Below are 23281 nucleotides of genomic sequence, written 5' to 3'. Positions count from 1 at the left end.
GACTTTTAAAGAAAGAATGAAGATCATGACAAGTAAATTTAATAATACAATGAATATATGGAAAAACTTCACTGAATGGTGTAGGAGATGAGACGATGACCCGCGTAACTTTTGAAAGGAATGGTACCTGTAACAGAAATAAACTGCACACAAGCACTGCACCGCAGCTGGTGTCGCTGATTCCCGCGGGACTCTGGGTCACCGGTTCTGACACTTCTCCATGTGTGGTGTAATTAAGCAATTGAGGTAATGATCAGCAGATGATAGAAACAAGGATTACTACCGGACTATAACAACGATACAGGCAACCCAGTGGAGGCCACAGAACGATTCCCCCTGTGATGAATGAAAGCTACAGACCTCAGTAAGACCTAATGTTTTACTTAACATAGATATAAATAATGACATAAATCTATAAAGGCCTGGGATGCAGCTCAGTGGAGTGCTTGTCGAGCATGCACAGTACCCTGAGTTCAATATCCAGCACTGCAGATAGACAAAAAATAATAGATAGATAGACAGACAGACATAGGGATAGATAGGTAGTAGATAATAGATACAGGGATCGATACATGATCGATAAAAGATAGATAACATGTGCATGTACAAGAGCTAGAACTGCACTAATCTTTTCACACCTGCAGATAAATGGTATAAAGGTGTGACCATCGTAGCAATGAGCGCACCCAGCCCCCAGCCCCTGATTTCCCGTAGTTTTCTCTTAGAAAAGGAACCAGGACTCCTTGGAGAAATAACCGACCGTAACCGAAGCTGGAAATACATAAGGAGAGCCCGACCGTCATGCAATGCCAGAAGTGGAAGGAGTTAAAAGTTAGCGGGGACTAATCAGAAGGGCGCAAAGACCCACTGAAAGAGCCCCCGACGGTGAAGCTTGGAGAAGACAAGAAACAGAGTAGCACGAACTTGCACTCGATGTGTAAAGAAATATCCACCAGCCGATGTTACCATAGATAAGTGGCTGAATGCATTAATAAATTACCAGAAAACTCTTCCTTGCAGAAGAATTCAAGTAGATCATTTAGACGCTCCATCCTAAAATAGCCGGGGTGAAACGTCCCCCTCATGAAGCCCAGGGGCCTGTGTGCTGTGCCCCGCCTCAGAGGCCGAAAGACCTCACTCCGCAGTGCAGTGGGAGAGGTGTGCACCCCGCCGTCAGCGGCCCCACACAGCGTGATGAGTGGCTCCCTCCCCAGCGCCCGAAGCCCAGGACTTCAGCCCAGCTGCAAGGGAACAAGGCAGGCGGACAAAGTCCAATCCCGCAGTGTGACTTCTCCGAGTGGCCCAATCTGCGAAGGTCACGGCACACAGGAACTGGCACAACCAGGGTGAGACTGAGGGAACCAAACCCGCCCGCACTGTGGTAGAACCCTGGCACAGAAAGAAAACATCGGAGGAGATCAGAATAAGTGAAGGGCTTTAGTTAATAATGTTTCAACAACTCAGCAGCTCTAGCAAATGGACCACAGCCGCCTAACACAAGAAAGGGAAAGGGTGTGTGGGGAGGGTTCAGAGCATGGAGCACCACTCGCTTGATTTTCTGTACGTCTCGCTGTCCTAAAAAGAAAAGTTTATTCATGATAAAGTTTATGAGAAAAAAAGATTAGAAAAAGTCTAGGAAAGCTACAGGGCCTTTGACAAAGAAAATGTTTACTCCTAATAAACTTCGTGAAAAAATATGCAGAAAAAAGGAAAGCTATGGTTTTTTTCAATAACTAGATAAAAATTTTACACTACCCACTTGCTTTTCTCCTTTTAAAAATTCACATTTTATGACTGTAAGTAGTGTCGATTCACCATTTTATTTCATTTTTAAAATTTTATTTTATTTTATTTTATTTTATTTTATTTTATTTTATTTTATTTTATTTTGAGACAGGGTCTCACTATGTAGCCTTGAACTCACAGTGTTCCTCCTGCCTCAGCTTCCTGAATGCTGGGATGACAGGTATGTGTCACCATGCCCAGCCAATTCACAACACTTTTAAGGAAAAAAAATCATGGTGCACAATTAGATGTGAAATCAAATTTGAGGGCTCTATATTTTAAACATCAATTGCAGCAATGCTTAAGAGTAACTTTGTCCCAACTACTTCGAGACCTTCAGCTTACTTCTGGGGTGGAAAAGATCAGTGACGGGGGCTGGGGATTTAGCTCAGAGGCACAGCGCCTGCCTGGCAAGCACAAGGTCATGAGTTCGATTCCTGGTACCGGAAAACCCCCCCCCCAAAAAAAAACAAGATCAGTGACGGCTGAACCCTCACAAGAAAATGTAAAGCCTCACCCTTTTCAGGGCCTCTGAGATCAATTATGTGCATTCATAAAATACACTGAAAGTTTATAAAATTATAAAATGTGAAAAGCAATTATTTAGAGAATACCATTTAATATTTAATAATCTAATTTTATTCGTAATGCAAACTATAAATTATCAGAGAGATGGGCACCTGAATCTTTGGAATCGTCTACAAAAATAATAATTTCTATTGATTTGCTCTTAGCCTGCTGCCTTTGGAATCCATGTCAGTCAGGGTCCTGTGGAACTCTCTGCTGCTGTATTATTTAAAAAACAATAGTACAATGTATCAAAGTGTAGATGCTCATGAGGATTTCAGCAGAATGGTTTTTTAAGAAGTGTTGTGTTTTTCTAAGTAATTGGATTATGTTCATGAATAGTAGGGATTGTGCAATTATGTAGGATTTTCACTTTAATCTTAGCTGGCAGTGTGTTTTCAGTAAAAACCTTGGATTATTTTAAGAAAATACATAAATAATATACTGACAAATATGAGAAACACTTTTTGTCACTTTTGTATCCACTGTAGTTGCTGTTTATACCAGATTTGATTGGAATTAACAGTGATTGCTCTATTACATATTGCTATCTTCAACAAAGTTGCTCAGATTACCAGATGTAAGAATGCAAGATTGGTCAAACCATTAAAGAGAACAAAAAATAACTGAGAAAATTAGAAACCATACAGAGCTTCATCAAACAAGATGGTAGGAAATCTCCAGTGGTTGTTCCATTGCACATTGTTGTCTTCAAATGGGTTGTTCAGATTACCAGATATAAGCACACAAACCTGGTCAGAAAAATTTAAGCATTACCTGTTCCTTTCAACAAACCAATAGACATCAGCGGTGCAATCATCCCAGCTATCCTTTGTTTTTTGTCTATGTTGTAGTTATTTTGTCATTGGCTTTTTCATTCTCTTTAAAATTAAAAAAAAAAAGTTTTTAAAAATGTTCGAAGTAGCAAAACCCTGGGGAGGAGCGCTGCCGCCTCAGCGTGCTTCCCTCCCGGGAGCCCTCAGCCAGGCGCACCAGCCAGTCACACTCAGCATGCCCCGCCCACACCGTCATCTTCCGCTACTGAGGCTCCTCATCTCTGACCATTCCATGTTGTCACAATTGTTTCTTTCCTCCTTCACTTTCACTGTTCAGGAGTTCATTAGAAAGAAGAGCTCTTTTCTTTCATTCTTTTTATTTCCTTCTTTCTTTCCTTCCCTCCCTCCCCTTCTCTTTCTTTCTCTTTCCTCCCTCCCTCCCTTCCTCTTTCCCTTCCTTTCCTTCCTTTCCTCTTTTCCCTTCCTTCCTTGGTCTTGAGCTACAGCACAATGTTCAGGAATTCTGAAAATTCTCCTGATCTTACTTTGAATGAAACTCATTCTTGCCCCTGTAATTGTATGAAGACAGCCTCCAGGAGATTTGAAAAAATAGTTTCATGAAGTGTTGGCTGGTAGAGAATAACACTTATGAAATGCATATAAGAAAGCATCCCGACACACCTCAGAACGTTTTGCCTGCGTCTCTGCACAACTGAAAGTCCGTCCCTCGATGTTTAAGCTGAAGTATAACCTTTGGATCTACTGTATTCCAGTTGTTTGATTCTGGGAGGTAAAAGCACACACTTTCCCCAAGTCGGTTGCATGATTTATAAGCTTCCCAGGACTGTATTTTTAGATAATCTTCACATCTTTGCTACCCCATCCTATTGTTAGTATTTTTTCTTTAAAAAATTTTTAAAGAATCCTGAAATCTGAAATCCAGAATTTCAAGCATTGTGGATCATTCTGGTTAGGTTTTGTTTATCTTGCTAGTGTCCTTAAATTTTTCTTGCATTTAGCTGTTTGAACGTTTTCTTTTTACAGTGCCTGTTCATCTCTTTGCTCTGTCTTTGTACAGTGCTATTTATATTTTTCCTTTTGATTTATAACAATTTTCATAATCTAGATACTAATCTTTTGTCAATTTTATGTGTTGCATAAATCTCTTCATAGCTTCAGTTATAGTTTTGTGCGTAGATTTTCTAGATTTTTTCATGCTATAAAAGATGTCTTTAGTAACTTTTTTTCAGGCTTTGATGCAGTCAGGTATGAGTTATTTCCTTTTTCTTTATATTTATTGCATATTCTAAAGATTTATTCCCCGACTTTGATGGTATAAAAGTTTTTGTTGTGTGTCCTGTCATGGGTTGCTCTTCAGTCCAACTAGAGTGGATGTTTGTGTGTGAAAGGAGTAAAGGGTCAGTATTCGTTTTCCACCACTCTAACAAATAGCAATAAAGGTAGTGGCCAAAAATAAGACCAATCCATTACCGCACAGCTTCCGCAGCTCAGAGGTCCAGAGACAACATCTGTGCATTTGCCCGAGTCTCACAGGTGAGATCGAGGTAGCAGCTGGGCCGGGTTTGCGTGTGGAGATCAGCAGCACTTTCAAGCTCCTTGTTTGTTGGCCACATTCATCTCCTGGCAGCTGTCGGTGAGGTACCAGCTTTCTCTCCAGCTGTGGGCCAGGGAGTAGCCTCTGGACCAGGAGGCTCCCTCTGCTCTGTGCTTCAAGGGCCCGTCCTCCTAACGCAGCACTGCTGTAAGGCAGCAAGACAGCATCTGCTGCTGCTTTGCCTCCTGTTGCGGGCCTGCCAGATGAGGGAGCGCCCACACAGCATTGTCTTCTGATTAACTCAGAGCTGACTGACTAGGGCTATTAATTACACAGCACAGTCCTTTCACCCAAGCAGGGGAGGTAACATGCTCGGAGCAGAGGTTCAGCCCACACTTACAGAGGAGAGAGACTGGCTCCCCTCTGAAGAGGAACACCCGAGGGAGTCAGGGAACAGGCTCCGCGGGGTCTGCTCACTCTGCACCCTGCGGTGAGCCGATTGGCCTGGTCCAATGCAGGTCATTTTATTTTTCACTTTCATAAATCAAATTTTGATATTGTGTAGTGTTTTATAGAGTCTGTGCTCAGTTTCATGATGTAGTTTCTATTTACTGGAACATTTGAATGACTATAAGGTTATGGTAATTCTCGGCAGCAAGTCAGCAAGGCCTGCAACCTTGCACCTCTTCAGAGATTCCCTAACTGAACACTCCGTACGAACTGGCACGCTGTATTTCTGTTTAATTCTTAGAATCAACCAAAAAATAGTCAAAAATTCTTCATCAAGGTTTGCAAAAGGGGCTGGGGACTTAGCTCAGCGGCACAGCACCTGCCTGGCAAGCGCAAGGTCGTGAGTTCGATTCCCGGTATTGGAGAAAAACCAAAAAAAAAAAAAAAAATTTGCAAAACTTGATAGCTTTAATAATCTATAACTATTTTCCTGGATCTAATTCATCTTTAATTTGTTTAAATCCCTTTCCATGTATCTCAATAATTCACTGAAATTTTAATAAATATCTTTAAGAGTTTTGCTAGATTTTTCCCTATCAAGTTTATATTTTTTTCCTCCTGTAAACAGAATAATTAAGGAGAATTTTCAAACTATAGTTTTAAAAGTACAAAGAAATACAATTAATTCTTATGTATTACGTTTCAGCTTCTATTTTGCTAAGCACTCAAAATACTACTAATAATTTAACTAAAGGTTCTCATGTGTTATCACATAGGCAATGATGCAGTCTATTAGTGTATACCCTTATTTTTTTTCTGTGTTGACATGTTCTAACTTGCTTTGTTTTCTAGCCGAAATGTCGAAATGTCGGTGAAGTAACAAGCGAGAATGCCAATAACTGTATCCTTGCTGTGTTGCTGAACTTAAAAAAAGGCTTTCAAAGTTTGAAACTGTCTTTGTAGTTCTTATGAATATAAAGAAATGAGTGGAAGAACAAATTCCAGGTGGTGACTGTGAACACCCAGGACTATCTTCGCCTCTCCAGGATCATCCTGGACTCAGGACAGTGTCACACTTGAGGATCCCTGGACCCGGCTCCCCGGTTTCTCCAGAAACAAGCAATTTAACAAGGAGAAGCCCTGGGAGAGTGTCCTGTTTCTTTGATTTGTTGGTAAAGAAGGATTTGTTGGGGTGTGTCCTGAGGATGAATCACTCCATTGTTGATGGAAGCTGGGACTGTAGGTGACAATTTATCATCTAAACACACCCAGAGTTTTGTAAATCAACTTCCTGACATTTATTCCCCCAGGCTTCAAAAGTTGTACAAGTTTCCTAGATGCTACAAAATGTCATTACATCTGAAATACCTAAGCTCACTTCAGTTTCGAGTCCAGTCTTAAGAAAATGAATGTCTGTTACCGGGAGTGATCCCCAGGAGGAGCTCTACACAGAGGAGAGGACAAGCTGGATCTCCCTGCAGCCATGACTTCCTTCTCAGGGGTACGGTGTACAGTGGCCAAGAACAAAAACAATGTTAAATTCAGACCAACCATTGTTTGAGAGGAAATGATAATTAAAACTGCAATTTAAAAGACTGAGTAACTGTTCCAATGGAACATAATTTTTAAAACATTTTTATAGGAACTGTGGACATACTGTGCGTGAGTCATAGTATGGTGGAAAGCTTACAGAAGAAATCTAAATTCAAACATTGAGTTCTCAGGGAAAGCTGTGGCCCAACAACAACTGAGCTCCTCTGACTCCCTGGAAATAGACTTTTCCCCTCATATAGTTGCAGAAGAGTATCTCTAACAGCCAGATACAGATCTTCATCCTTTGCAGGGCCGAATCAAATGTGAGCTAACTTCACAGCCTCATCAGCGACCTAGCACAGATGTTAGGACATTGGCTGGAATGAGTGGTTCATTGAGAACTGAGACAGAAACATTGGGTCAGTTTCTGTTAACACAAACACCTTGTAGACCACAGTCTCACTGACCCCTTCCTGCCTTGAGCAGCATAGTTTCCGATTTCCAAAGACACGGTGATTATCTCATCAAAGTAAATTGCCTTCTAAAGAAAACTGATTCTTCTTAGGGGCTGTGCCCTCAATTTTCAGTACTTTCAGATCCATAATTAGAGGCAAATCATAGTAATCCAGGAGAAGTCTGCCCCTGGAGAAGGTGTATGTATAGCAAAGTTGGAAGCGTTTTACAGGAACTTTTGGAACATGTGAAAGGATAAATTCTGAGAGTATAAAATCAAGGAAGAATATAATACTGGACTTTTTCTAGGTTTTTCAAATTTGCGGGAGCACATTGTAGAGACTGAGCATCTGATGTGCAATCTTGAGCATGAGATCAGCGCTCACACCGCGCTGGATGAATCAGTGGAAGGGCAGCAGGGCAGGATGTGAGCTGAGATGTGTGCATTCCCTTCATGACTCCAGCAGATGATACAGGAGTAATGCTGGTGTTTCCTCATCAAGATAAACACCTGTCCCCTGCCTTGTTTCTAGATGACAGCAAAGCAAACAAGAAATGGGAAGGAGAAAAAGGGGTATTATGAGCACAAGCTATAATCCGACCACCAGTTTCAGAGACAGGACAAAAGAATTCTGCATATTTTATTCCTGGGTTTGACTTGTGAATTATTTCTAAATGTCTTAGTTGATTTTATGTCCACTGTTAGCGCCTTCTTTTGTTGTAACATGCACTAGCTATGGTTAAGGTTTAAATTCAGTCAGCGTTCAGCATGACACTGAAGGACAGTGGTGAAAATAAGAAAAGGAAGGACAGCCATCCAGAAATCAGTAATGAAGAATGAAATATATTGTACCTCTTTGTATGGGGAAAAATATGACCTAAACTCCATTCAACATGTAGCAGAAGATGTTCCCTGCTCAGCCAGGATACTTCAGTCTGTTAGTTACCCAGGTATTAGTTCCTGTTACTTTTGTCTCTTAGAAATGGCTGGTCACTGTGGTGCCTATTTGGTCACTATGATGCACATGGTATAAACCAATCCCCAATTGACAAGCCATTCTGCCTCTGTACTTTCTGCTTGCTTATCTCATATAAGCCCTAGACCACCAGTGATCAGGGCCTGATATTCTGGGAATGATCCCAATCAATGTCCATTGACATAAATAAATCTGCCTCTAAATCCTGGGTGTCTTTTTGATGTTTCTGCTTGCCATAGCAGAGATTTTGATTGCTGAGAAGGAAGAGAATAGGAAAGTTGGCCTGAGGGCATCACAAGAAGCAGCAGGATTTCACCTTTTCCAGCCTTGAAATTGCACTAGTGAAAGACTTTGCCTTGAGAGGAAAGCTGCAGTGTACCATGTTCCAGAATGATGGTGGCTGCACCATGTTCCAGGATAGGGGAAGCATAGAGAATTTGTTCCTTAGAATTGGATTCAGAGTGCTCGGTGATCCAGGCACTCGAGCCCTACAAGCCAGAGAGACAAAAACTTGGCTACTTCTCCAGCTGGCAGCAGAACTTGGTATCATCCATGTGGTGCTAGTTTTAGGTGCATGCAGAATGCAAGAGTTGTAGGGTTCAGAAGGCTTCCACCTTAATTTCAGAAGGCCTGGGAGGCCAGGAAGTGTGCTCCTGAGAGGGCAATATGTGAAGCTGTGAGGGTGAAGCCAAAGTTTCACTGGAGACCTTAGAATTTTGGTGAATCCAGGAACATGGATCATCTGAAGAAAACTACAAGGAAGGAGCAGAGCTGGGCCAAGAAAGAAGCCATGTGATTTACAACCACCAATGGTGCCAAAGGGGCAGAGTGACAGAAGCCCTTTGGAAATAACGTCTTTCCTCAGATTGTCTCGGATGCTGCACATGGAACTACAGGACTTAATGTTTGCCCCACTGGATTTTAGACTTGCTTTTATCCCATTCCTTTGTATCCCCGTGTTTGAAACTTTTGGAATGGAAATGCCATTGGTACTGAAAATGTTCAACTTTCTTTTCCTTTGTACAGGGGATCACAACTAAGAATTTACCATAAATCTCAGAGGACACTTGCAACTTGAACTTTTCAGCAGTGTTGAAACTCGTAGGACGTGGCAACTCTTGGAGATGGACCAAATGCCATTTGCAAAAAGGGATGTGCATGAATGTTTAAGGGGTCAGGAGTGGAAAGTTATGGTTTGTGTCTAGATGTCCCCGCAAGGCCTCATACAGTCTTGGGGGTCAGGCTTTTTTGAAGGAAGCTGAATCTAGTGTGTGTGATTGATTCATAGTGCAATGTTGGGAGTAAGGGCACAGGGATTAAGGCTGGATGATTGATGGATCAATCCACTGCTTGGATTGGCCCCACCCTAACCCCAGCAGTCTGGACAAGATAAGAGGGGCAGAAACAGGTTTGTTTCTCTGGTTTGCTCTTGTTGCTTTTGCTGTCTTCTGCCACCTTGAATGATTGCTGTTGCGTCATGACACCTTGCCTTGGAGCCAGGTGATTATGAACTTAAACCTCCACAAATTGTGAGCAAAACAAACCATTCCTTCCTTAATTTTTTGTGTTGAATATTTAGCCCCAACACAATGAGAGAAAAGCAACTAAGAGAACATACAGTAGAGTACTATTCTGCCATAAAAAGAATAAACTTGATCATTTGTAGGAAAACGGGTGCACCCTGAGACTGTAATGTTAAGTGAGACAAATCAGACATGCAATTTAAATATTGCATGGCTGCTTTTACATGAGAAAACCAAAGTACAAATAAAGAGAAAAATAGATGGTGCATAGTAGGAAGTGGGGAGATAAATGTTTCTCAAAGGAGAAGGGGATCAGGAGATGGAGGGGGAGAAGCAGGGAGAGGGAAAGGGATGAAGAAGGAGTGGGGATGTGTCAGGTATGTGCATCGACTCCCCTCGAGGAACGTAACTGTTACGTCCTGCATGCATGTGCTGATAAAATGACCTGAGAAAACAGGCTAGGCATATATTGCTAAATATAATTGTACACAAATTTAAATATAATATTAGAAGAGCTTTGAAAAGTGCTGACTATTAAAGCTATGGGTTGTACCTGAGCTGGTTTCCCAGCACTCAACAGTGACTGTGCCATTTTATGTCCCTCCTTCATTAGAGCGCAGTCCTGGGTGAGCACTGTCTGAATCCCCCTGCTAGTTGAATCCCAGGTGCATTCTGACACCAGGGCTGTGTGGGAAAGGAAAGATGCCTCCTACAGCAGGGAGAGGGATACATGTTCCTCCCCTAGAGTGATTGCTCCGATGTCTGAGTACTTGGTGTTTTAGCACCTATGGTCCCTGCCAGAGGAGAACGAAGTCCCAGGAGGAAGGGGAAATGTTTTTAACACCTAGATAAAATGAAGTATTAACCACAAAGCTTTCTGAAATCCTGGGTTCCAGGTCTCCCCACCTCCCAGCTGCACCCTCCTGCTCCCCAGAGAACAGTTTGTTCTCTGGATCTGTTAAAGTTTCACTTTTCTTGAATTATTTTGAGTCAGGTTTCATAACTTTCAAACAGTAACCCCAAATACACAAACATACTCAGCAGCAAGACTCTGACATACCCACAACCTGTACATTTCAGCAGATATAGAAATAAAATTCACACTTTGCATCTGGTTTAATAAAACAGTTGGTATACAGCTTTTGCCATAAAAAACCAGGTTTAAAAAGGGAAATATCAGCCAGATGAGGTGGTGCATGCCCGTCATTCTGGTACTCTGGGAGGCTGAGGCAGGAGAATTGCAAATTTCAGCCATGCCTGGGCAATTTAACCAGAACTAAACTCAAAATAAAGAAGGGCTCGAGATGTAGCTCACTGCTAACACCCTGGGTTCAATCCCCAGTAATGCAAAACAAAACAAAAATGGGAAATACCACTATTAAAACTCATGATATGAGAGAAAATGCTAAGTGATGTATATATAAGCTATATATAAAATATAGGGATACTGATGGTTCTGCAGTCTTTAAATCTGAGAATTTTTATGGATTTTTGACATTATAAAAATATAAAGTTATAAAGGTATACAAGTGTATGTTTTCCATTTTTAAGCATATAGGTATGATATGCAGGTATTTATAAATTTGGTTGTCTGTATAATATGTTATTCTATTAGCTGATATCTGAGACACATAGCAGAAATCAACTTCAGGATTCAATCTATTGACTTATTATCCTAAGCATTTTAAACAATTTCATCATAAAATATACACATTTGACAAGCCACCATGGGTAGTGAAATTTCCTGGGAAGCCAACAGGACAGAAGTTCATGCATAATAAAGGTTCTGATCCCTCAGTCATCCATTCAGTTGAGTTAGCTCTGACACAGTTACTGTGAGGGCAGTGACATCGGATTGACAAACGGCCGAGAAATCAGGTAAGGTGAACACTTTTCTTATGTTGAGTGCAGCAACCCTTTAGGTTCTGTATTCATGAGCCGTAATGAAAAACCAGCCACGTCAGCCAGCTGGTGATGGAAGTTATGATTCCAATATCACTTAATGGAGAAGTAAGCAGCAGAAAGTTGTTGTGCATTCTTTCCTTCAGAGGAAGAAAGGGATTAAAGCAATACAAGGATGAGGCAAATTACTCAGGCACAGTCCAGCTCCGGGTGGAGGTTAAGGAAGCCATCACTGACCCTGTGCTGCTGCAGGAAGAGTGCTTCTGTCCAGCACAGCACTGTGGGACTGGATGGTCCTGCACAGGAGGCGGTGAGCAGGGCTAAATTTCAGCAGTGAAGACATGTCTATGTTCAGACCTTAGAACAGAGAGCCGTGGACTCAGAGGGCTTCGCGGTCCCCTTAGCGTAGAATCAGCCTGAGCTTCTAGGAGCTGATCACCTCGTCCAAAGACAGAGAAGACCGCAACTGTCTTTCTGATCATCTGAGCATTATCATTAACATTACAGCCACATTCGTTCGGTGTTCCTCCAGGGACCTGAAAAAGTAGATATCCCTCCAACAGACTGAATTTACACCTCGTACAGCTGGTGATTTGCTGTTTGTCTCTTCCCTGTGCTGTCAAAGGCCCTTTTCCCTGGCTGTCCCCAGGCCCTTCTCACTGCTCGCCCTCATCAAACCCCTGCTCTGTGCTCCTGGAGACCCCTTGCAGTCGCCTGACTGAAATTCGCAGTGGTGGTTTCTTCCTTTCTCCTTCCACACCACCAGTCTACAGCTGTTAATCAGAGTAGCTGGCCCTTCCCGACGCGGGACCTCACACACACAGGTGCACTGTGGAGCGAACGTGGGGAGACGCCGGGCACGTGCGAGGAGAGTGGTGGTCACGGCATGGTGCGAGTGGGCTTCTATCGTCATTCACACACCTAACTTCTTACGTACTCTCTGTGTACAGTGATATATTCGAGGTCTCGGGAGTGCACTGAATGGATGGATGGAAAGGAATGTCTCTAGCTTAAGAAGTTAGAAAATAGAATTGGGGCAGTTTTGTAAAGAACTATAACATGTGACAAAATTAAATCAACCAACTTTCCTGAAGGAGGCACGGGTGTCCACAGGTGTACAGTGTGGGGAGCGACTAATTCAACTCGGGACCTGGGTAAGACACTGCCGGTGAAGAGGACTTCACGGGGAAATGCTCAGCCCCAGCCACAGAGAAAACACTAGGCCGATGAGTGGGGAAAGGAGGAAAAAGCACTGCTGGTTTTGATGTTCATTCCTTTTTTCGCATTAAGCAGATATTCAGGGGCAGGCAAAAGCACAAAGCAGCCTGAGAAAAATCAGGGGTAAAGCCAGGTGCCCCAAAACAATAGAAGCATTAGTCAGCACTGGATGATTTCAAGTGAGAAGAACAAATTGCAGCTCGTTCTCAGAACAAAATTAGAATAGAAGTAGGATAAATTGGTTGTAAGAAACAAAATCCAAAGCAGGGATCTGCCACAGATCAGACAGGATTATGAGCAGGGTCTGGCAGTTCATCAAGATGCTTTTTCAGCCTCCTATCATTCTTTGTTCTTCTGATGATTCTATTTTTCTCACTTCTGCCACCGGCTTAGGGAGGACCTAATAGGAGCATACCACAGTTCTGGAGTGTTCCTGTTACCATGCTTGCCTGCAGAGCAAAACGGCCAGGCACACAACTCACAGCCAACACTAATGTCCTGCGAGGTCCCGAGTGAGGTGTCCGCCCCTGGTCTGACGGGCAGATGGGCAGTGGGTGCATTCGGACTTCATTTTCATGTTCAGGTGTTGCTGTACTGTACATTGTGCATTTGGTGACTGACGTGCCTCACCAAGAACTTCTATAGGTTCACGAATCAAGTAGTCAGGTCACTGGTTCCATTAAGATTTCAGCACAGTAGTCTTCCAACCACCTCAGGCTTAGCTGATTTTCACATGCTCAGCAAGGAAATACCAGACATATGGAGGACCAAACAAGAAAAGAAAACCCATATCATTAAGGACAAAGTACCAAGATTTACGAAAGACATACCTGTGCAGCTAAATACTGCTGCAAACAGAGAAAAATTATGTGAAACATTTGTTTTCTACTTGTAATAAGATTCAGGAGAAGAAAACATGGACCCCACTGGACATACTGTCTCCACCCGTTTCCACTTCTCTGCTTGCCTTTGGAGAAGGCTGAGGCGCCCTTTGCACCTTCTGCTGGTAGAGTGTTTTCTTCCTAAGAAAAGACGAGGCTTGCTGAGAAGAAGGCACAGCCGACTGTTCTCACCCTAGGTCTAATTCATAATAAATTTAGCTTCTCTCCACCTGAGGAACATCACTGATTGTCTGTTCTAGTTTGGGGTTTGAGTCCTGTGGCTTTGCATCTTTTCTGAATGGTGGAAAATTGTAATCAGTGCACCAGAAGTTCTCTGTGTGCTGTCTCTTGTGATCTCCAGGCCTACATAAACCTGCATGATGTTCAAATGTGAGGTGTGAAGGTGGATATAGGAGGCAGAATTTTACAGAAATGAAGATCATGCAAGTGGGAAGAGTTAGGGATAGTAGCATAAATGTTAAAAGGCATATCTACAGCTGTTGAAGCCCTGTGAGTCGTGACAGCAGTAGAAATGTGTCATTAATGGATAGAGGATAATGAGACACTACCTAGAAGGAACAGTGACATCAGACCAACAGACTGCAAAGACAGGACAGGCTTTCTGTGACACTGAGAATGCTTACAATGGGCCACAGGTAGCAGAGAGCTGGTAGAAAGCAATATCAGAGTGATACATAGCATAAAGAAATGAATCCCATTGGCTTTTAGAGGTGTCTTCGAGAGTCCAGTTAAGACAACAAACAGGTCCTTTGCTGAAAAATTACTTTGTACTGATGCAAGGCTGCAACTCCAACAGGCCTGATAACAGAGTGTGAGATGGTGACTGTGTTTCTTAAAAAGTGGATAAAATGCAGCTCCCTGTGAAACCCTGGAATTGGCAAACTCTAGTAATGTTCCAAGCACTGGGTCAGTGCAGAACACCATGCGTGAAGCGTCTGCATTTGTAGAGCTCAGTACATCCCACAGACACCTGAAGTTCCATCCTGATTGAAAGTCACAGAGGGGGACAGGTTGTCTGTCTATGCTTCCTCTATGCAGCTTTTCAAAAGGACCATGATCATCTCATCTATGGATATCTGCATTGTGGCCTCACTATTTTTCCAAAATTAGATCTGGAAATGTTTAAGTCAGGCTAAAAAATCAATATATATATAGATACCAGGCTTAGAAAGGCAGTATTAAAGAACACTCCACATTAGATATTAAACCTTTAATTCATGAGCCCCTGGTGAATTCCATTTTTTGCTAAAACAAGTGCTCCCATAAGCAATTGAAAAATAAGATTCTCCTTTCTTTTTGAGACAGGGTCTCACTATATAGTGCAGGCTGGCCTTGAACTCACTGTGTAGCCCAGGCTGGCTCTGAACTTGCAGTGAACCTCCTGCCTCAGCCTCCTGAGTACTGGGATTACAGGAGTGTGCCACCACCCCCAGCTCAGTTTTTGGCAATACTTCTCTTATAACCACATGATAAGCACTATCTCTCCAGGTGCTCATGCATAAATAGGTCATCTCAGAGGCATTGTGATCAGAGGTGTCTGGCTGAAGCCTGCACACAGCAGCCACTAGAGTAAGCTCTCGCAGAACAGTGGTGGTGACACGAACGCTTCACTTGGCCTGTTGTGCAGCTCAGGCGTGGAACTTTGTACCCTTGGAAACAGGTGTGAGCCTTTCATGTTTCTTTACTTGGTATCTAAGAAAGACTGATGTATCTGGGTTATGAGAAGACATGGGCTGGGAAGAGTACTTTCCTCAGTCATCAAGAAGTGTTTCACAGCCACAGAGAATCACCCCTGGCCCCTTTTGGCCAACATGTATTTGATGGAAGTCTGGTGTCTATAAGATAATTACCTTACCATTCTATTTTCCTTTTTTCATTTAATTTTTACTAGCACTTGTTTATAAGATACATGCATGATGGTTACAAGTAAAATTTTCTTATTTCATTAGCATGAAAAACTGTAGGAAACAAAGATAACTGGGAAACAAAGACATGAATGGTACATGTGGGCCAGGGCAGAAATGACACCTGACACCCAGCCCTCAGCAGACAGAGGGTTCTCCTCTGTAATATAATAAACGTCAGTACTCTGAGCAGAAAATTTTGACTATAGAGAGAAAGTATGATTCTTTCCCTTGAAAATATATATAAATTATGATTGTGCTAACATTTCCTATGACCAGACTTTCTCAGTGAACTTCCTGTTACAGGCTTTGTTGCTATCATTGGTTGTTACTATTGGCCAATGCATTCATTTATGATTTGTTTAGACTTTGGTGATGCAGGGAGACCTGCTGAGCTACACAGAGTGGAACTAATGCTGAGCAAATTCACTTGCAAAGCATTCAGTATGAATTCTGCACACCAAACAGATCAGCTCTGGGCCTGAACTGCTGTAAAACCCACTCACAGGACTCGTCATGCCCGTTTACGGGAGACGAGAATCCCACCAACTTGCATGTGACTGTGCTTGTCGGCAGCACCCACCACTCAAGTGCAAGCTTGGACGGACTGCGTTTATTATGTCAAAGGCAAATGAGCAGCTGCTCAAATCTGGACGGTAGAATTTTAATATAACATCTGCACAATTTGACATCTCTAGAATCAGCTTTTCCTCACCAAAGAGCTTTCTGTGAGTTTCATTGAGAAACTGCTCGTTCCAATGTTTCCTATACTGTTTCGTGTTCCCCACAGAAACAGCTCTTCTAAACAGCATGGCCAGGCACAAAAATCTGTGCCACTGAGACAGCTCCAACCCCTTTACATCCCTTTTCAACTAACCCTCAAGGTCACTGTCATGTTTTCTGAATTCATAAAACTGCCTATATTTCTGCATTAGTATCCTATCAGTAGAAGAATGAACGCTTGAATAGTCTATGGCTATTTCCAATTTCCAGGCAATCTACTTTTAAAGTATCTTTCTGCTATATAACATTCTCTTTTCCATAAATGCCTCTTGGAATTTTGAGAAAATGATGGCCCAGAAATGGAATGTCTCTGTGCTCTGTCACAGGACACAAAGGCCATGAATAAGAAGCATAACTCTTACTAGAATGAAATATGCATATCTGGCATAAACAGGGCTAGAGAAAGTATTATCCTCACACCACAGAAAATACATGACTCTGAACAAAAATGACCCAACTGAACACAAGCTTTAGACAGAGAGAAAAATTCCCTCTATATACAATTTGTGCCAAATTATAAAGAAAAAAAAAAAAAAAGAGGAAAAAATAGAAGACAGCTAGGCAGCCTGGCCAAGAACAAAAGCATGGAGCTGCCCCTGCAGGACACTCCTGGGCCTGGAGCTCCTCTCGGCACCCCCACACTGTTAGTTTGTGCTGATCACCCAGGTCAGTGCTTTCACTGGGCAGATGTGTGCGTGCGCAGGGTGTATTTTAATCGTCTCCCCCGTCACTTCCTTCTCCGCCCTTCCCCCACTTCACATTTTGGGGGCTTCAGTGTGTATAACGTGCTTTGATCACAGTCATCTTACCTATGACCGCCCCTTCCTTCCTCTCCAACAGCAGCTTCTTTTCTATATTCACGTCATCATTGTGGATTCACCTGTAAGAGAGAACAGCCGATATTCGTCTTTCTACCTCTGGATTATTTTGCTCAATATTACGATCTCCACATCTTTCCATTTTTCTACATATGACAAAATTTTATGTATTTTTTTTAATGGCTGAATAATATCAGATAAAATTGGTCACATTCCTGCACTCAGGAGAAATCTCCTTGGTTTAAAGGGAAAAGACCAGCACTACTGGAGACGGGATTTTCCATTTCTAATGACTGTCGCCACAGCGAGACTAAGCCAGGAGGAAAACTAGGCTGGAATGAGGTGCAGCTCCACATCATGAGCTGAGCGGAAAGTACAGCGACCCAGAGAGCACAAACACAGAGCAGGACCTGGCGGTGCTGTGCAGAACATACATGTTCACAGCAAGGATGACGGAGCGAGGGCATGGCAGGGATCAACAGCAAATCACAGACAGAAAGGAGCTGGTGGTCAGACACACAGAGCCGTCAATCATACTCTGTTTCTTTGGCAACCAGATGGCCTCAAGGCCCAGGGTAAGCCAGCCGTAAAAGCCCCTTCTCGTCCTGGTCCAGAACAATCACTTACCCAACTCTCAACCGTGTGGATGAATTTTAGAATTAAGGCAATAGTGAGTGAAGGAAAAAAAGGAAGCCATGTCCACTATTAGAAGGGACTGAGGGATTAGGAATATGTGGAAGATGGTAAAAACAAATACAGGGAAAGGACATAAAAGTCAAACAGTGTGAGCTTCCCTGAAAAGCGCACACAATAGAAGGAAATTAATGATTTACAAGCGGTAATACTTAATTAGAAATATACTTCTGCTGCTTTACAAATGTCTTCTAGAGGAGGGAAGTTTTCAAATGATGTCAGCGAGACCCGAGACCCAGTTTTCATCAGAGTAGCTACACTGGGCCCACCCACATAAACCAGAATAATCTCCCCATTTTAAAATGATCTGAGCATAGCTAACTATAATTCCAGCTCAAAATTAGCTCCCTCTGCTGTATCACTTGAAAGGCCTATTTCCAGGTTCTCGGGACTAAGACCTGGACATTTTGGTGGACTCTGGCGATCACAGAGGTATTTTCAAGGAACTGCAAGAAACCAGGACTCACCAACACCCAAGATTGAGGCCCATGAGGGGATTTTTTTTTTTTTTTTTTTTTACCTCAAAGTAAAGTGTTAGTAGGTGGGGTTGACAGCTCTGGGCATGTGGGGCTGAAATTCCTAGGCGGTGCCTCACTAGGGCCGGGGTGGTGACAGCACAGCTGCTGGTTACAAAGGCAGAGCTGATGAACCGTCTCTACAAATAGGAAGGTGGGAAGCAGCAGGCTTCTAATAAAAGGCTTAAAGGCAAAAGGGGAAATTAGACACCAGAATTCTGGAAGTACACACTGTCACACGGTTTGAAGAATGAAGTATATCAAAGAAAATCTAATAAAAGATGAAACTGTATGAGTAGAAAAGGAAAGCTGCCTTTATGAAACACTCTGATGGTTGGGCGCACAAAGGCATCAGCATTACCTGACCAGCTGGGTAAGATGATGCTCTGTCCTCACTGTCCCATTCTTCTCACATTTGTTAAGTAAATAATTAAAATTTACCCCCCGCACCTCACTTTCCTTGTTAAGTAAATTGCTTTACAGCTCATAGCTCAGCTTCACTTTTGAAAACTATCAGGGAACAAATTGAAATTCTACAAAAAAATTATACATTTACATAAACACATTTTATGATTCTGGATGAGAAACAGAAACATTTTGAAAAGGAGGGATGCAAATCTAAGTTGTCTTGCGTTTAGATTAACTTCAAAAGTAAGGAAAGTAAAAACCGTAAATCTTAAAATAAGGGACTTACCGTTAAAGGAGTATGATATGAAAGCAGTTAAAGAAAATCAGTTGCATTACATTCAATGACTCCATTGTCTTATGCAAAAAATAGAAAGAAATAATCATTTAGAGTAAGATTTTAGGTTAGCACATGCATATTTGGTAATATATTAAAATTTAGAAATCCAGGATTACAGTTCTGGAGAGCTTTGCAAAAGTATTGTTAGTTGCTTAAACTTTATACTGAATTCCTGATAAGTAGCCGCTTTGGCAATTTTCCTCCAATCAAGCACCTTGGTTCTTGCTAATGCAAGGTGGGGCAAACACGTTTTTAATGTGCGGACTTTCTTTATCAAGCTTCTAAATTCAAGGTAACACCACATTGTTGATTTATAAAGTCAAGTATTCAATGCTAATGTCAATATCACTTTTTTCAGTGTTTTCTCTTAAAAGTCCAACTTGTGGAAGTTCAGCTCTTGCAAGGACGGGCTGCCTGAACAACGGGGCGCTTAGATGGGTCACAACCCAGCCAGGGCACTGTTCAGAGAAAACAACAGCAGCAAACCATAGTTGTCATCTTGCCGGAAGGAATGTGTTTGCAGTATTCCACGCTTTTTGCCTGGACAAAGTAAGGAATGAGGGGAGGGTAAAGGAAGAGAGTACAGTGCATTTTTAGTTTTTCCTAAACAAGGACATAAAGTAAATCACAAATAAGTAAAACTAAATAAGAGGTATCTGGCTTACATCTGTCTGAACATGCTGAGAAACAGTCTTGTCACATGGCTTGTATTTAAGAATATCAATTCCATATAAGAGGAACTAATGAATTCTCCCCTTGGACATTTGTTAATAATTGAGAAATAAGACACAAACTAAACTGTGTTAGAGTTGCTTTATCTGAGCAATATGAAGATAACTGGATGCTATAAAATAAACTTCAGACCCCCTACAGTCTTTAGGAATTGCTGTTCCCTTCACCCAAAGGGACAGACAGAGCAGGTTCTAACTGTAAACTCAGGCACCATGGCTAGTAAGTGGGAAACTTTTAGCAAAAACGTAAATTCTCTGAGCCTAATGGACACCACGTGAGGACTATACGTAATCACAATAGCTACCTCTCTGGTACTAGAAGCATTGAAATTAAACACATAAAGCAATACCAATTGCAAAATAACTGCCCAGGGAACTACCATTACTGAACTTAGATTCAGCTCATAGCAAACATTAAATGGATCGAGAATAGTTTTGAACTGATAATAGTGATGATACCTTTATACATGCACAATTCATTTCTTTGCCCTGAGCACTGTTAAAAAACACTGATTTAGAAATGAATATGAACAATGACTTTAATATCTTCATTGCACAAGAACAATGTTTAAGTATACCATCATTCAATTCAAGTTTAAAATGGAATGTTCCTTTTTAAGGAGTGAATCCATTAACTTGAAAATCACCGTATCTTGTGACAAAACTGAGTGATACTTATAAGATACTTTTTGTATTATAATATTATATTCTATATTCATACCATAATGGTTTAAAAATACTTTTTGAAAAAGTCCAAGTTTTTTTTCTTCCTTTCAGCTGCCTGTGAAGGCTAACTCAGACCATGGAAAGACCGTGAGGTTGCAATGCAGGGGGACTCCAGCTAGTCAGAAGAGAGAGGCTGGGGAAGATACGGTCCAACTGGGGAGCTACGCAGCCACCCGGAGTGAGCTGAGCATTAGATGTTCCTGGTGCAGTACATCACTCGGGTCACCATGCACCATCTGAAGATCAGCCTGACTGACTGCAGGAGGGAAAGGACTTGATTCCCCCAGACCCAAAGAACTGGATCTGGCGGGAGGAGGCAAGGTGGCCTCCCCGGCTGTGCTGAGAGGGGACACCCCTGTGATGTCATGACCGCAGTCTCTCTCAAGGGCCCCTGGGCAGTGGTTTTGAAGACTTCTAGGAAGCTGAACCTTGAACAGTTTTCTTCTTTCACCCGCTGAGAGATCATCTCTAGGTAACAAAGGTCCAGCCCCAAATTCTCTCCATTCCTTTTTCCTCCGGAACATGTGAAAATGTTCATGGCCTCTGACTTCCCAGGACCTCCGCATCTGCGAGCAGCCTCTGTTTCCTGCAGAGGTGTACAGCGCTCACCAGGCTGTGTGCCAGACAGGAGCCTGGCATAAGTCTCAGTGCAAAGAGTTATTTTAAGTTGGTCTACCCAAACCAGGCAGAAGTGTCTCTCTGTTAATTTCTTTAATATAATAATAAGCAACAGGATACTTTACATGCATGGAGCAGGCCCTTCCTGCGGGCACCAAGCTGACATTCCAGGAGCTCCTCCCTGGGTTCCCATCCTACAGCGTGGCCCCACCCCGCTCACTGGCCTTCCAGGGTCACACCCAGATTTCACTGAAAACAGCGGTGACCCAAGGAAATGACTCCCTGCCAAGGAAGAGGAGCGATTCACATCATCGTGCAAAGTTCTTGATTCCACACCAGTTTACCTGCTTTCATTTTGGAAAAGAATGTGGGCTCCACTTATGCATAATCAAAAGACCATTATAGTAATTTTGTCTTCCAAAAACAAAAGTTAGCCTTTTCCGAAGAGAAACCAGAGACATCTATGACCATTTGAAAGTAATAATCGGTACCCATTTTTACTCACCCAGATTGCAGATATTGAAACATAACATCTTTGACAGTATCATATCAAAAGTTTGTTGTAGCTAAAGACAATCATTTTAAACTTTGAGCCCACAGAAATGCAAAAGAGAGAAAAGAAAACCCAAAACATGTCTTGATTACAGCCCTCTGTAATCGCATCATAATTATCATGGATAAAACAAATCTCTACTTTTAGGCTATGTGTGTGTGTATATCTGCAATTTGGATGGCTGCTGTAAAGATTTATGTGTGTAATTATGTTTAATGAGCTCAGCTCAATTTGATATATAGCGTCAGCTAACACCCGAAAGATTAGCAGAGGTGAGCACTGACGGGGAGATCAGCAAACAGCTGAGGGCTGTGAGGATCGGACCGTGATTCCTCGGGGGCCTCAGTTCACCCGCTGAGTCATCCCATCTCAAAAATTTTATCTTTTCCTCCTGCCCCCCAGTTCCGTGACATTTCTTCCGAGGACTTTGTCAACGTTGTCGCATCTGAGCATCCAGGAGTTGCACACGGAATGCCTCTGGAAGAAGGCAGGGACATTTGTGGGTGGAGAATATGCAGTGGTGAAGGGCAAGGGGCCAAGAGCTGTGTCAGTTGGAGAAAACACATCCAGACGGACAGGTGTGCAGGCAGACCTCTTAGAACACGGTGTGACAAAGGGATGCTTATGAATTGGCCAGAAAATGTTCACTGATGTCCACTCTCACAAATCAATAGTTCACATGTACGGGGGAGCTCAAATTTGAGACTGTAAGAAACACTTTTTATCCCTATGCATGCTTTCTTCTGATTTTATATACTATACCATGGGTGATTTCACTCAAACCTTCAGGTGCTCTTGTCATATATTTAGCATTCATACACGCATGTATCTGCACATGTATGTACATGTGTGTATGAGAAATTAAATAATATAAAGTAGTAGCTCGGTGCACAAACTCAATTTTCTCCATGATTCTGGTGCAACCCGAAGTAGGGGAGAATCGAATCAAATTTCCTCACAAGGTCAACATTAAACCTAAGCACTGAATTTGCTTCATTTCTAGCCCAACTTGGCTTGTGACCAGCAGTGTAGAAAGAATCAAGTTCATGAGCCGAGGAACCACTGCCTTCTGAATAACGTATATCTTAAAGAAAAAAATCTCAAGAGAAATTAGAAAGTTTTCTGAACTGAACAATAATGAAAATGTAACATATAAAACTTGGATTACATATAGAATTGTTTCAAGAATAATTTCCTGTAAGCTTTAAAGGTTTACATTTCAAAAAAATACAATAAACTCAATGATGTAAGTTAGGTTTCAGATTATGAAGAGCAAGATTGAGAAAGGGGAAGAGGAAAAGACAAAGGCCACCAAGGTAAAGTCCAAGTCAGCAGAAGGAAAGAAATAATAAGGAAATGAATAGAAATTAATTAAATAGAAAATCACAACAAACCACCACAAAACTAAAGAAAATGTACAAATCCAAATATTTGGTTACTAAGAAAGTTCAAGGCACTGTAATAGAGATCTAGAAATTTATATAAAAGAAGAAAAAATAAAAATTACAATATTGAAGCAGAGGAATTATCTATAAAGTTGCTACAAATAGACAT

At 42.0% G+C, this 23281-nt stretch overlaps 1 long non-coding RNA gene across 3 annotated transcripts in view; it reads right to left on the bottom strand.

The window, feature by feature from the left end:
• Positions 1-15028: 15028 nt before the first annotated feature.
• The window catches only part of LOC102016306, a 37449-nt gene continuing 29196 nt past the window's right edge, over positions 15029-23281 (bottom strand). For all 3 annotated transcript variants that reach the window (XR_261747.2, XR_001234922.1, XR_001234923.1), the window contains 2 exons: positions 19049-19639; positions 15029-17208 (listed from right to left, as the gene is read on the bottom strand). This is a non-coding gene — a long non-coding RNA (uncharacterized LOC102016306). The remainder of the gene's footprint in view (positions 17209-19048; positions 19640-23281) is intronic.

The sequence above is a fragment of the Chinchilla lanigera genome, unplaced genomic scaffold (genome assembly GCF_000276665.1).
Source record: "Chinchilla lanigera isolate Chin_1 unplaced genomic scaffold, ChiLan1.0 scaffold00035, whole genome shotgun sequence".
In the NCBI taxonomy this organism is placed as follows: domain Eukaryota; kingdom Metazoa; phylum Chordata; class Mammalia; order Rodentia; family Chinchillidae; genus Chinchilla; species Chinchilla lanigera.
This window is presented reverse-complemented; position numbering and strand designations above follow the sequence as displayed.